Raw genomic sequence first — 15,009 nt, forward strand, 5'->3', positions numbered from 1 at the left:
TTTATTAGTTGTACTGCGGTGCAAGTAGTTGGAGTAGGTATTTCGGAGAAAAATTGCACCATCTCGATATTTTCTTCGCATTTGATTTTAAATGATCGTCTAAAATAAGCTCAACTTTTACGTTTCATTTCGAACGTCCCGAGTGGAGTATTGTCGCCTTATATTGGACCGCAGTGTTCTGGCAAGCAAAAAAATTCACCACACGTGTTTACTTTAATACGAGGAGCTGTCCCAGCAGACTACTCGTCGCTAGCACTGCAACGCAAGGGGAAGAAAACTCGATAGTCGCGGTTGGATGTTCTATGGAACAATATCGGTATCAACTATAGACACCTTCTATCTCCTTATCATCGCTAGAATTTTTCTAGTAGATTCCCATAAAACTCGTCGACAGACCTTTTGAATATAATCCCGGCGTTTTTAAGCCGAGTCACGGCATCCTATTTGCCCAAGAGATATACCATCGACCAATCCGGCCTAGCGCGGTCCAGTATCACGAAGCGCCCCGCATTACTCGTGCGAGCGCGCGAGAGTCACCAGAGATTAAAAAGGGCCCGGGCAAAAGTCCCGAGCCCAATCCGGCAGAGTAGATATCACCGCGGATTCCTTTGGGGGAAAGGCTTAACGAATGGTCAAATCGGCTTAGCCGTGCGATAAGGGGTGGGAGAGCGACGCGCATAAGCCCCCGGGTTGCGTGGGCGCAGGATCCAATGGGGGGCTGACTATACGTGTACGGCAGCAATGCGCGGAGATAATTAAGCCGCTTGATCTATGGTCGTTTCGCGAGTTCGCTCGTTATCTCCTCGGTACTCGCGCGCTCTCTCCGCTTCGGTATTTAGTTCAGTTTCGGATATATCCAGGAGGGGACCGAAAGGGTAGAGCCGGGCGAGGGAGGGAGAGAAGAGAGATGACATTGTACTCTCGCGCTCGCAATGGTCAAGATAGAGACAGAGAGCACGAGGTCGACGTTCAATGGCCCAACCTTTTCCGTCTCTCTCTCTCTCTCTCTCTCTCTCTCTCTCTCTCTCTCTCTCTCTCTCCGCGTATATCCCTTTATCGCTTCTCACTCTCTCTCTCTCTCTCTCTCTCTCTCTCTCTCTCTCTCTCTCGCTCTGATGTGCACAAGCAGCAGCCCCCCTCCGGCAGCAATCGTCCTCTCCTCTTTCCACTCTTTCCGCCAGGCGCGCGCTAGCTCCCTCTGTCTCTCTTGGCTGCTTTATTGTCTGGAGCCGCTCCATCGAGGGTGCATCCCATTCCCGAGCTTTAATTGAGACATAAATAAGGTTTGTTTGGCTTTGCCAGAGCGAGAGAGAGAGAGAGAGAGAGAAAGTCCCGCCGCCAACCAGGCCATCCCTGGGAATTGGGATTGAGGCTCTGCCGATACAACTCGTTCTGCATAATGGCCACGTTAAATTTCCACCGCGTAAAACTGAAGGGAAAAACATTTTTACCTTTTGCTCGATATATACCTGCCTGCGTGCACCTATATATATTCTTGTCGTACGCGTGTATTCACAAATATACGAGCAGCCGTTTCCCATTTCCAGCATGTTCCCGTCCCTGGCCCTCCTATTTCTTCCCGATCTTCCGAGCAAAGACGGACTCGGCCGAGAGAGCTCGTCAATTTCCAGAGATACCGTCCGCGCACGAGTTATTGCGAGCATAACGCAACAAAGAAACGCCAGCGCTAACAAACCCGTTTCCCAACCCGCCTCGAAATAAAGGAGAGAGAGAGAGTAGGCGTCTTTCTGCGTGTCTGTGTGTGCATGGGCGTAGGCGCCGTCGCGACCACCGAGAGAACAAGATGGAAAGGACCGCGCGCGGAGAGACAGGCAACGAGGAAAAATAATGCGACGCTGTGTGCCATCGTAATTTTCGAGCGAGGCCAGCCGGCAGGTATATGCCTTTTTTTTCTCTCGTATGAGAGAGGACTGAACTTATGGAACGCGGCAAACTGCACCTTTGGCCGCCGCCTGCACGCATTTACACGCCATATGCGTATATACAAGTTAATCTCGGGTTCAACCCTCGATTCGACGCGCGGCGCGAATAAAAGACGTGGGTGGAAGCGACGCGCCGCGTTATCTCTGTATACGAGCTGCTCTCGCGGTCATTATCGTTTTAACAACTCGCGGCTGCGGCGTGCAAAATTTATTCGCGTACGAGCCGGGAGGGCTTTTAAAATTTTGGATATTTCGATCTTTATACGCGCGCGATCGATATCGCGACGAAGCACGGTTAATTTCGAAATTTATAATAATAAGACCGCAGCGTTCGTCACTCCTTTATATTTGTCCCTTCGTTCCCCCCTACTTCCACATCGGTTCCCGGACAACCAGTCGCATTGTGTGTGCGTATATTTCGTCGGGGAAAAAGGGAACAGCGACTATCTAAAGCGCGGGTAGGACGAGCTCGTCGAAAAAAGCCGAACGAGGGCGGGCGCGCGAAAAAAGCCCGGGGATCGGAAGAGCTACGCGCGTCATACGTCAGCCCCGTTTAATCTCGCCTCTCATTTACTCGACTGCGAAACGACCGAACGACTCCCCCGCGCTCGCTCGCTCGCTCGCGTCCGCGGTTATTTTACATCTACACACACTCTCGACCATTGTTTTACGCGGAACAAAAGGAGGACGCGCGGGCGGCTTTATTTTCGGATCGCCCTTTTCTGCACGGCAACAAAAGAAATAGACGCTATCGCTTGCAATTTTAAAACGCGGCGAATTTACGTTCAGTTTTTAATTTCGTCGTTATTTGGTAATTTTTCCGAGTGCGAATGTCGTGATTAACGGTGTTGTTACAGTAGGTACAGAATTTTTAAAAGAAACTCGCGAGGCACTCTTTCCATCGGAATACCGAAACGATGAATATTCAAGGGCGAGCATAGTGGATTCCCCAGATTTTCTCGTTTCATAACTCGGATTCTCCGTTCCCAGCATATCCCGGCAGAGAAATTCGCAATTTCTTACGACTGTATACTGCTAACTGCAGCGAGTCTGAAATATTGACCACTAAATACGGACGCACACAGCTAAAGAGCAGTAGCAGCAGCAGCAGCAAAACTCGAAGCCATAGCCGAGCGCAGAATTCTAATCTAGTTCCTCCTTCTTCCTTCCGCTTCTCGCGCGGCCCCGGCGCTGTAAGACAGCCTCGAAGCTAATGTTCTATCTCTCTCTCCCTCCGGCCGGGCTGGCGCGTCTTCTCTCTCTCTCTCTCTCTCTCTCTCTCTTACTCCACCCCCGCGGGAGCATCTTCCGCTAATGAAACGTCGGTGAGCTACCGGCGCCGCGTGCCTCCACGTAGCGGAGCGAGGCGGAAAATCGCGACTCGCCAGCGCGCATACGTATACGTGTACGTACGAGTGGAGAGTATAACGCGCTAGCATGCCTGCCGAGGGCGATTCTGAATATTATATTGGATTTCCTTCTCGGCGGGGCGCAGACTAATATGCGCGCCGACGAGAGAGAGACGAGCGAGCGTCTGGCGCGTAAAGCCATCGCGAAGAACTCAGTGTCTCTGCGTGTGCGTGTGTGTAATATGCGAGGGAGAGTTTATCCGTCTCTTTTGAAACGTGTGCACGGTGTAAGAGTGGAATATGGAGGGCATTCGTTATTTTGAATAAGATTTAGTGTAGCAGGTGCGTTATTTTGTTCCGCGCGCAGCCGTTACATCCGCAATAATAACCGCACGCTGCTGTAGTTTAATCGGATACGCCGTGATTCTTTCCACATGTTGGATGAGCTTTTGAAATATTTATTCAAAACGGAACGACGGGTTGACGTAGTTTTTTCGATTTTTTTTTTTTTTTTTAATAATTTTGCAAAGAAAAGTAATACTAATACTGATAATTTTCAAAGAATCGTCAACAAGTACGAAATCGATACCAAAATAACCACTCTCTCGCAAACTTGTCATGCCACATTCATCACTGGAAGCCACTCAGCCAAACCATACGCTTCTTCATGCGAACACCCGAGCGTAGTTACACGAACCTCGCTCGACGCCGCGAAATTAGACGCTGTACACTGCATCCCCGGCGTTATAACCAGTGTAATTCGATCAGGTATACATATAGCATGGCTTCGCTGCACCTATGTGCACAGCGGCGGGCGTGTCCGGCGCGCTCAGCTCGCAACTGGATTTGATCACACGGGATGCAGCTATACCCGATGATGAATGAGCCCTCGTTGCATTATACACACGGCGCAATTTATGCCGACAGCCCGGGCCGAAGATTTAACCTGCGCTCGCGCGAAGATTCCTATCGATTTAGAAAAATGCAATTCCGCGCGCGCGCGAGCGAAAGGTTATTCTTTTTTTTTTGCCTTGCAGACTTACGCTGCGGCGGTTCTTCGATTTGCATTTTCCATTATCTTTAATGGCGTTGCTGGGCCGTTTGTCATGATCGGAATCAATTTTATACTAGATATGTCACGCGCTGATGTATTTTTATTTTTGCCGCGCTGGAGTTTGCTTTTTTTGGCTGACGATGATTTAGGGGCGGCGAGCGAGCTTGTTCTGTGATTTTGCGTTGCGGCTTCTGTGCGTTGCGCGTTTTGCACTGCAATTTTTGGATGAATAGTCGTATGGGTGGTGGCGCTGGGGTGAAAATAATCACTTCGCATGTACTGTGCGGCAAGTTTTACGACGGAGTTAATTAGTTTCGACTTTGAGATACACCGTTTCGATTATTATTCCTTGAGCACTTGTATATCTTTATCCTCGCTCGTAAACAATAATACCCGAGTTGCTGTAATTATAACACGGGCGAGGAGATGGTCAGGATGCATGAACAATACTGGTTAACGACATTACCAATGAATATCATTTTCAGCCTTCAACCCTCCAGTTCTATCAAAATATCCCCGCAAACATATTTCTCCGCAAGAATCGTAAGCTACAATCAAGCGACACGCGTATACATACATGCGTGGTGTTCAGAAATGAGAGTCTACAGCGAGAATGAGCAATATGTCAGACTTACACGCGCTCTGAAAAAGCTCTCGGCGTCTACGTCTTCATTAGTCGAGGCTGCCACAACAGAGGTGCTATAGGCGCAGGTGAAACGGCGCGTCGCGCGCAGAATTACGCAGGCATCGTAACTATGGATCAATGCGTAATGCCGATTTAAGGCGGTCCGGCGAACGTTAGCCATATCTTCATTAGAATGGCGCGAGGGTGATGTCTTTTCCTGGTTCCAGTGCGGAGATCCTCGGGGCGAGAGAGAAATAGATAGATAGAGAGAGAGAGAGAGAGAGAGAGAGAGAGAGAGAGAGAGAGAGAGAGAGAGAGAGAGAGAGAGAGAGAGAGAGAGAGAGACGTCCTTTTGTCTATCTTCGCCCGAGAGAGGGATCTCAGATCTAATGGCTTCTGGCAACTTTCCTCATTTCCGATCGACTACTGCTCGCGAGAGAAGCTTCTGCCGATTTCGCGTCTATATGCGGAGAGCTGTCTTTTTCGTTATTCGATAAGAGGTACTTTCAACGATTCTGCGAAGTTTTATAATATGCACTAACGTTGATTAAATTGTAAATAATCCAATGACGCGTGTATATATAAAGCAATCGCGCAGTAAAACATAGAGCATCAGCGGCACGTCGTCGGAGAGACATCAGAGCCACACACATCGCCGGCGGCCCATAAAGCAGCCAATAAAAGCAGCGTCAAACCAGCAGTATAAACCCGGCAATAAGCGCAAATCGGCAACGAGCGCGAAATAGCTCGCGGTGTCTCTCAGCGAATTAACCTCTCAACCCCGACGCAGTCGTGCATCATCCTCGTGATCAACGAGGCGCCGCCGCCACCGCCGTACTCATTATCACGCGCGAGGCTCAAAGAGCCGCTCAACTTTCCTCGGACGCGAAATTGCCCTCGTAACGCGTATCGCGCATTAATCCCGCTCTCTCTCTCCTTCGTCCAATTAGCCGCGATATAAGCGCGCTCGCGGCAACGATTTAAATACGTCGTCGTCGTGGACCGTCGGAGGAGGAAGCTGGTGCCGCGTCGGAGAGGAGTAGGCGTCGTCGCGTGAGAGAAGAAGGTGGAGCGGTGCAGCCATCCAGAGTGCAAGTAGGGGTTCGCCGCGGAGGAAAAGACGTCATCGGCGGGAAAGGGGTGGCTGCAGCGGGAGAGGGGAAAAAAGGAAGCCGAGAGAGAGAGAGAGAGAGAGAGAGAGAGAGAGAGAGAGAGAGAGAGCGGCGGATATATGTCGGGCACGTAGCCACGGGGATTGCCTCGATGTGCCATAGAGGCAATCATGCCGGCAATGCAGAGGCTCGTCTCGTGTGCTGCCGCCTTACCGTCGCCGTCTGCCAGCTCCTTGTCTCGCTGCTACTGCTGCTGCACGTACAGCCGCTTTTCTCTCCGCGACTACTACTACGACTCATCCCAGAAGCGACGAAAGCTCTATAGCGTCGGGACGGAGTTTCACCTCGGTCTCTATATAGCTATACACGCGCCTGCTGGTGTACTTATTTCCTCTCGCTCTTGGTTTGTAAAATCCAAGAATTCCACTGCAGCGGAGCCGGAGAATTTCTTCGCGCCCTGCGTGCAGTAACTTTTCTCCGAGAGCTGCGAAAACGTCGTTTTCTTCATTTGGAGAAATCCTTATTAGACTTTAATCCTTCGCGAACGAGCGGCCGGCTGCTGGAGAGAGCCGGGGAGAACTTGTTGAAACTTTACTCGTTGCCATTGTAGTTTCAAGTCCTTTGCATTAGTGCCGCGATGGACTTTCGATAGTTTTTAAGTGATTCCGGCTGTGCGCGCGCGCTACTCTTGCCAACTTTGCCGGACGAGAGCGGGCTGTGTAACGCTTTTAATTTTGTCGATTCCCTCTGCTGCCGGAATTGTTGAACGATGCTTTCAGTATGATGAAGTTGCCTTGATTACGCTGGGAAAATATCGCCGAGTTCCGAAGATGAAGTCGTGTACGCCTGAACTTTTTGCTCTCTATAAAGGTCACGATGTCGGGGACTAAATGAACAGTACAATACTCTGCCTCCATCGCTCTCGGCGGGCTAAAAAGAGTGTACAAAAGCTGACAGCTACCGCTCATCGTGAAGCTCTCGACGGACGAAACAAAAAAGAGATCAAATCGAGGCCCGAGCGAGGAATTCGTGAATTCAATCCACCCCGTTGATAAACGATCTGGCGGGGACCAGTGGGATTATAATCTTGCGTCGCAGTAGAGAATATTCATAAATCGCGCGCCTCAACAAAGAACCAGCGAGCGACGGCAAAGACGACCAGGAAGCCAGATAGAGTCCACTCTCTCTCTCTCTCTCACTCTCGCGAGCAGTAGTCGCATCAGTATTCAAAGTGCCCGGGCGGTATGGAAGGAGGGCGCGGCTTCTGCTCCTCGGGACACGCAGAAGAGCGAGAGAAGAACAAAAACGCTCGAGAGGAGGATGTTGCATTAATATTTATACGCGAAAGGGGAATACGGTAGAGAGAGAGAGAGAGAGAGAGAGAGAGAGAGAGAGAGAGAGAGAGAGAGAGAGAGAGAGAGAGGAGACGAAGCTTATGTACACGGTGCCAGCGAGGGGTCGCGCGAGCAGCTATGCTATGCCGTATACGGTGGAGGAGGCCGAAATGAAATGCAAATGTCTTAACGAGCCACTGAGGGACTGTCGGGGAGTACCTTTGCGAGCGCCCTGGTCACGAGTGTGTATGTGTGTGTGTGTATGTATTTACCTCATCAACGGCCTGGTGATAATGCGAAGCGAGAAACTGATCTTTCGAGCGGGCGGACCCTTGCTGCGTTGTACTCGGATTTTCGAGGATGATAATCAAGCCGAACGTTTGACTACGCTGTTTACTTCTTTCTAGTTCGAAAAACCTTGGCGACACTTGTTTCCAAACACCATAAATATCCGGACTTTTTTAGCTGCTCTCTTTTACGCAACCGAGAAGGTCTTCTTCTCCGGCGCAGGTATACAACTATAGCGCAAACTGCGAAAACTCTCGCTGCGGCAATTAAATAGGCCGCGCTCGCTGTGTCGGCGGCCTCTGCAGCGCAAACGTCAACAAACTGTATAGAGCTATAGAGACGCGCGAGTAATTATCGTTTGTCCCGTCGTAAAGCTTAATTGAACGGTCGGCCCATAAAAATCCATAGTCCATAGAGAATTTCCTGCATAAAAAACGAAGAAGTTTCCAGGAAGAGAGTGTACAGCTGCGCCAATTAGCCTTCCATCTATACCTGGACACAGGTGCGTTGTATATCCTGATTTCTCCGCGTCACGACATTTCGCCGGCATCTAGTCCAAACACACGATAGCTCGCATCCAACAGATCACGCTCGGTGCGTGATTGGATTCTCGTCCTTCTCCTCTCCGGCGGCGAGAGAGAAAGAGGAGCTTTCCAAGGCGCAGGGTTAGACCCTCGCAAATCCAAGTCCAACTCTACGGCTTTCATTATAAATCCAGCCACCCCAGCGCGTACATCTCCGCTGCTCTCTTCCGCGCGCGCCTTCCGAATTCCCAAAGTCGCGCGTACAGCGCTAGTGCCCCTCGAAGCCCTAACTTTCAAGCCCCATTCTCCGCGATTCATTATATCGCTCCTACGTTACCACCCCCTTTCGCCCGGCCGTTTGCTTTCTCTCTCTCTCTCTCTCTCTCTCTCTCTCTCTCTCTCTCTCTCTCTCTCTCTCTCTCTCTCTGGAAACCCCAACCTCTTTCGCTCCCTCTCGCGAGAGAGAAAGAAAGATCTCTCCGTAGCGCGAGCAAAGAAAACATCGCGAATGTGTTTTTCAATTTGGAAGACTGCCAGCCCTTCTTCTTCCGCTTCTTTTTTGCGCGTCTGCCTACGGGAGCTTCTTCCTCTTTTCCCTGCGCGTCTGCAGCGTGCGAATCGGAAAAACTTGGAAAGCAAGCGCGGAGAAAGAAAGAACTGCCGACGCATTAACGGAATTCGCTGCTATATAGAGAGGGCGAACCGTCTAATGCGATTAGAATACTTATACGCGATCGTGCGGGAGATTTTCAATTTGGTCGACTGTCAATCGCGCCGTAATGTATTTTAATATCCCGCGCTTGATTTAAACTTTCTTTTATCCTCGGCAGCAGCAGCGGCAGCCGATGCCAAGCTAAGTTCGATTTGAGAGCGCGTCGAGGCACCGGATGCACCTAACGACGTCTTACCTACTCGCGCGACTCCTTATTTTTCTGCCGGAACACGTGTTCCGCCTTCCGCTAATCTGCGCGCGCCCTCGGCATATATTTCCGCAAGCGGAAGTAGAGAGAGAGAGGGAGAGAGAGGATCGCAGATGCCACCATGTCGGGCGTGTGTATATAGTTGCACAGCCGTCGCGCGACCTCAACTTTGGCCGATCTGTGCGCTTGCCAAGTTCATGGAGCCAAGAAAAAGCCGGGAGAGACGCTGGATCTTGGGGTGTAATTAGAGTTTCATGCACAGGCTTACCTTTTGATACCGCGTTGTTCTTGTACGAATATTCAAAACGACGAGCTCTCGTGTAACAAAAATTCAAAGCCTGCCCTGTGCGCGAAAACAATAAAATATAAGTCACTCTCTTATCCTCTCGGCCGATCGTGTTTCGTGCGAGACTGAAGTTTTCGCGAACCTGTTAATTGGAGCTCTCGCAGCCGCTTATCTAACGCGAGAGACGTGTGCTCCCCCTATCAACTTTCAACCCTTGCTCCCACTCTCTCACCCCGGTTCAGGTACACGTGTGCGTAGCCAGAGAGCGCAAAATGCCCGTCGGCGACTTTCTATACGCGTATGCATGCGCTCCGATGATCGGTCTCGGCTCAGCTGCCCGCAGGCACGAAGATGTCGCGCGCGCCCGACGATGGCCTCACTAAAACCAAATGGGTCGTTTGATTCCGAAGCGATATCTCCGCACGAAAGAGAGAGAGAGAGAGAGAGAGAGAGAGAGAGAGAGAGAGAGAGAGAGAGAGAGATGTAGTGCCCGAGGGTGTCGCGTCTCGCGTCCGACATGGAAAGCGGCCGGTATGTATAGATAGAGGACTGCGGGCCGCCGCTGCTTCTGCCGAAATATATGCAACGGCCAATATCCAGGGAGTTATCGCGAGCGGGGGTGGCCAGAGACACTCACTCTAGCTGTAGCTCTCTCTCTCTGCGTTGTACGCCGTTATCGCGCGTTTATCCACCGAATATTGTCGTTCAAATAGGGGGTGGAGATTTGACGCGAGGGCCGGTGTAATTAAGAAATCCGGGGGTATAATATATTGTTCGCTGGATTAGCTTCGTGGCATCGTTGGATTTCAAAGATACAAGAAATAGTACGAAAAACAAGTAGAATTTCACGCTCAAAGCTGCCGATATCCGCGGCGAGAATCTTGAGTTGAAGAGCCAATCACGGCGTGAGTTCGACTAAGCTCGCCGAGCTAAAATGGCGCAGTAGCACTAGCAGCAGCAGAGTAACGCAGTGTTTATCGGGCCATATCCCGAATCCCCGTATAGCCTATTGCTCGATCCGCCTGCTTAGGACCAACTACGGGCCGCCGCCGCGTAATCCTCTGCGCTCCCTTTACTCTTGACTCAGACTCCATAAACGTAATTTGTTACAGGCGTCATGTGCCGTTGCCGCTACTGTTGCTATACTGGGATAATCGAAAGTATGTGGCTCGCTCGATGATGTACTTATTGCGCTTGCAGCCGTTAAACCCGATCAAATTGTGCGGCCACAGCGTGCAGACACATTTATTATCATTTCCACATACCAGCAGACAAAACATTATGATTTATCCATGTGCGTATATTAGAGTGTGATGAAAAAAACGACGTAATCCGTTCGCTATTCGCGAGACTGGACGCAGTCGAGAGTGTAAGTCGTAAAAATGATCTAAACAGCAGTTAGTTTTTATTGAATCGCCGTGAAAAAGTTTAATCTAGCCATTCCACGGAAATTAATCGACTTTATTTTCGCGAATAACGAAGCCGAATCTATGAAATCGGCTCATTAAGGAGCGTTTTTTCGGCGCCGAATGGCCCTCATAATTAAGCTCTCTTCTTCCGTCCGAGCTATTAAAGTAGCCTGCAGGTGAACACGAAATGGCGATTACTATCGCCATTTGGAAAAATTTATATGCTAATGAAGAGGAAGATCAAAGCAATTCTCATAAGTCTTGAGAATAGAGAGTGTATAGAAAAACATAGTCTGTGTGTCTCGGATTAATTCACCCGACCGACAGCTGCAAATTAAAATATCGAATCTGTTCGACGACACGTCCCTATAGTGTATATTATATATACCATATATAAATAATTCATACGCTATATATTAGTTTTATGTAACTTATATTATATTATATTATATTACATAGCACGATTTTAATTAACTCACTTGCTTTGTAATTTTAAGGCGCCGCTAACGGTCAATTTGCACGCGCAATGGGCAATATCGAGGCACTAAAGATCCGTAAAAAACGACAGTTGATGTCTCGCATATTCCGCGATGTGCATCGACACACCACATCCGACTTCCGTTTTACGCACCAAATCTTTGCTTTATTTAAAATAATTAGCAGACACGGTACAATTATTCCAAAGTATACACAATGCGCTAAGAGACCATTAGATACTTTTCTATCTCGATTATTTACACAGTAGCAGAGGGACGCCCTATCGCACGGCTCGAATGCGCGCGTGTGCAGCGCATCAGTGACGCGACGCGGCGAGTTTGGCGAAGGGAAAATTCTCGTGATCTCCATGGCGCGCGTACGAGTCCCAGGGTGCTCTTTCCGAGCAGCCGAGCTGGCTCCGGAGCGCGTAACACGCATTTTTATCAAACGTTACGAGCCCTGAAACGACCCGGATGAAAACCAATATCTTACCATCCTTGGAGAATTCGTTTTTTTCTTCTATACTCTTTTACTTTACGTACTTTCGCTTCCTTCGCCTGTTCTCCTCCGCGTTATAAAACTTTGGTATAATCGATAAGCTCCTGTTTCGGTTTGTGCGGCCTTCGATATTTCATGGGATAGCACGCGATTAATCATTCACTTATACTGTTTCTACTCCGTAGATTGAATTCTTACGATTATAAGTAAATAATATCCACTGCAGTAATAGTTATACAATACAGTCGAACGAGGGCATCGTGATAATCCAGAATACAAGCCGCAAGATTCCCATGAAATTTTCATGCGCGCGATGCTAATGAAATTTTCAAAAGAAAAGGGATTGCCGTGTGCGCGGGAATTCGAGTGCTTTCAACGAATAATATTCGCGATACTTAGAGGGGGTGTGCCGCGCCGAGTGTCGGAGGAGGATTTTATCTCTCTCTCTCTCTCTCTCTCTCTCGCCTCGTCGTCGTCTACATACAATCATTTTGCGGGGCAAAGCCGCGCACGAACACCGCAGGATTTAAACTCGAGCGTGGAAAGCTTATACAAAGCTCCGAATTTATTGGATGGAAATCCTCTCGGCATAAGCGAGCAGCAGCAGCGTCGGCGGCCCAACTTCTCTATAGACGCAAAGTTGCTCGCCGGGATTAACACTTTCCTATCTTCACTCCAATGCTCGGCCATTTTCAGGCGCAAGCCTTCGCAAACTTCCCCACCTCCTGCGCGAGCGCGGCCCCTCTATAATACACTCGGCTCCGTACTTTTTATTTTATCGCTTCTAATGAAAATAAATGTCCGATGGCGCTTGCTTGAAAATCGCGGGGATGTCTTATAAGAGAGCGAATTTTCAAGTGATTATAACGCACTTTTTTCATTAATTCGATCGAATAGCGAAGTAAGTATTTTCGCTTTAGAGGACTTTATTCCTAATATCCGCATAAAATTCCATTTCCCGCCTTATATGCGCGCTGCAGCACGAAATATTCCGCGCGTTGTTTACGACGACTCGGGCCGCCGAGATCCGCGCGCGCACGCGCCATTCCAATAAACAAGAGAAATTGTCGGAGAGAATGCGCACAAAGTAGCCGAGCTTTTTACCATTAAAAGCGTCATTGGATTGAATTTGCTTTACGCATTCCCCGGCGCTGCCGCTGCTGCATACTTTGCGCCGCGCGCCGCGTATATTCCAGTATACACGCGCAGAATAAACAAGATTTGCGCCCACGGCGCCTTGCACTTCGCACATACAATTATCGTTATAATCGTATATCTCTCTGGCGAAAGCTCTCGCGCGAAACTTTTCCTCTACCCCCTGCGGGATTTGGGAAGCGAGCTTTTCCGTGAAATAATGCGCCAGGAGAGATGGCCTTGCGGAAAAACGGAGAAACGTTTGCCGCCGCCGAGACCTTCTATTTTACGGGGCCATTGCGCGCGAATAAAAGACGCGGAAAGGAATTCTTTTTTCTTTTTGTTTTTTGGTTGGAACTGCGCGCGGCTTTTGTCTTTTTTTTTCGTTGAATCGTTGCCATTCGCTTTGATACTTTACGAATTCAAGCGCACTCTGTATCAGGAGAATCGAAATAATAAGCTATCAGATGTCGATCTAATCAGAAAATCGAAATTGAAAATAAATATCCTGATCGCAATTCAACTGGCAGCCAAAATTACTTCCCGAATCAATCCTCCGTCAGATCAGCTCTGAAGATCATCGCGCGATTCATCCCATCTCCCTTGCATCTCCGGACGGCATTTAATTAGAACTCCATAGAGCAGCCCATCCGTCTACTGTTGGCTTCGAAAAAGCAATTTCTTTATCGCGCATCTCTCTTCCTCCCGCCGTTTCTTTATCCAACGTAGTTGTTCCACGGCGAGGTCACGCCAGAGGGGCTGCTGGCATTTATGGAGTTAACATTTCTAAAACTCGCCGGCGTCCCTGGACCATACCTCGTCCTCCACCTCCTTCCACCCACCCCCGTATAGTAGACGAGGTGCGCCGCGCTATACTGCGCAAAAGGCAGAGCGAGAGCGCCAGGAGCAAAAAAGATAGTAGCGTCGGCGCCGTTTGGAAGTCGGGGGGTAATGGCAGTCTTGGAATTGCGTTATCAATCTCCGAACCCCTCGCGGCCGCTCACCCCCCTGCGAGCGCGCGCGACTCCATTTCGCTCCACACCCCCGCGCGGCACACACCGGAAGCCGAGAGAACCCGCCCCCGGGAGAGCAAGCGAGAGAGAGAGAGAAAACCCCCTGCAAAGTCGAGCTCGCGCCGGAGGCTGCCGTGCAGCTTCCGGGCAAACCCTCTCTCCTTGTCCCCACTTTCCCGGCTGCATAACGCTCCATTCCGCGAGCGCGCGAGACACACTATCGCCCTCCTGCAATTTTTCCGCACTGCACCCCTCGCGCGAGGAGGTCGTTATTGCATTTTGCATGCAAGGCTATATCCGTGCGTTTTCTTCTCGGCGAGAAAAAGGGCTACTGCGCGTTCTCGCAAGTTCTTGATCGAGAGCTGCGCGCACTGCAGTACGAGTACGCGTAACGAGGAGGAACTTTCTACTCTCCGTGGGCCGTTATCGTTTCTCGCGTTATTAGCTGCACTCTCGACGATTGCGACTCGATAAAATCAATTTTACCAAGAGCACGCGGGCGAGCAGTTCGTTTGCTGCAGCGGCCGCGATTGCCGATGTATTTACGGGGGCGAGCGCATTATCGGGGGGAACTTTAAGTAGTCGCGTCGTCGCGGACTCGCTCGCTGTGCGCCCTATCGTTATCGAGACGCGTATGATGAGGTCGAGAATTCGCTCGCGTGTAAGTGCCTCACTCGCTCTCGAGTTATGAAATCGTGGAACAACGTATAAAAGCGAGGGAAAATTAAAAATGTACGTTGTTGAATATTTATGCGTTTAAACTTTTATACGATAGGGCAGTTGTATCTCATATTAACGCGGGCTCTTATTACACGAAGAGCAGCCGACACTGCACTCTCTCCGGCGGCGTTGTACGAGCTGGGCGAGGAAAAAAAAGTATTAAAAATCAACATCGTTTCCACGCGGCGCAAAAACTCATTCGAAATAAAGTTAAACGAAAACGCGCTCGCGCTCGCGAAAAAAAGAAGGCGTAACAAGGACGCGCTCGGCGAGAAAATGGGAAAAGCGCGCGCAAGAGGGTTGAAAGCCTGCTAGATTGCCAG

General features: G+C 49.8%; 1 protein-coding gene across 1 annotated transcript in view; it reads right to left on the minus strand.

The window, feature by feature from the left end:
* Window positions 1–15,009, minus strand: part of LOC100679373 — a 265,016-nt gene that overhangs the window by 49,988 nt on the left and 200,019 nt on the right. The gene's annotated exons all lie outside the window — the stretch shown is intronic.

Source organism: Nasonia vitripennis, chromosome 4, assembly GCF_009193385.2.
Source record: "Nasonia vitripennis strain AsymCx chromosome 4, Nvit_psr_1.1, whole genome shotgun sequence".
NCBI lineage: Eukaryota > Metazoa > Arthropoda > Insecta > Hymenoptera > Pteromalidae > Nasonia > Nasonia vitripennis.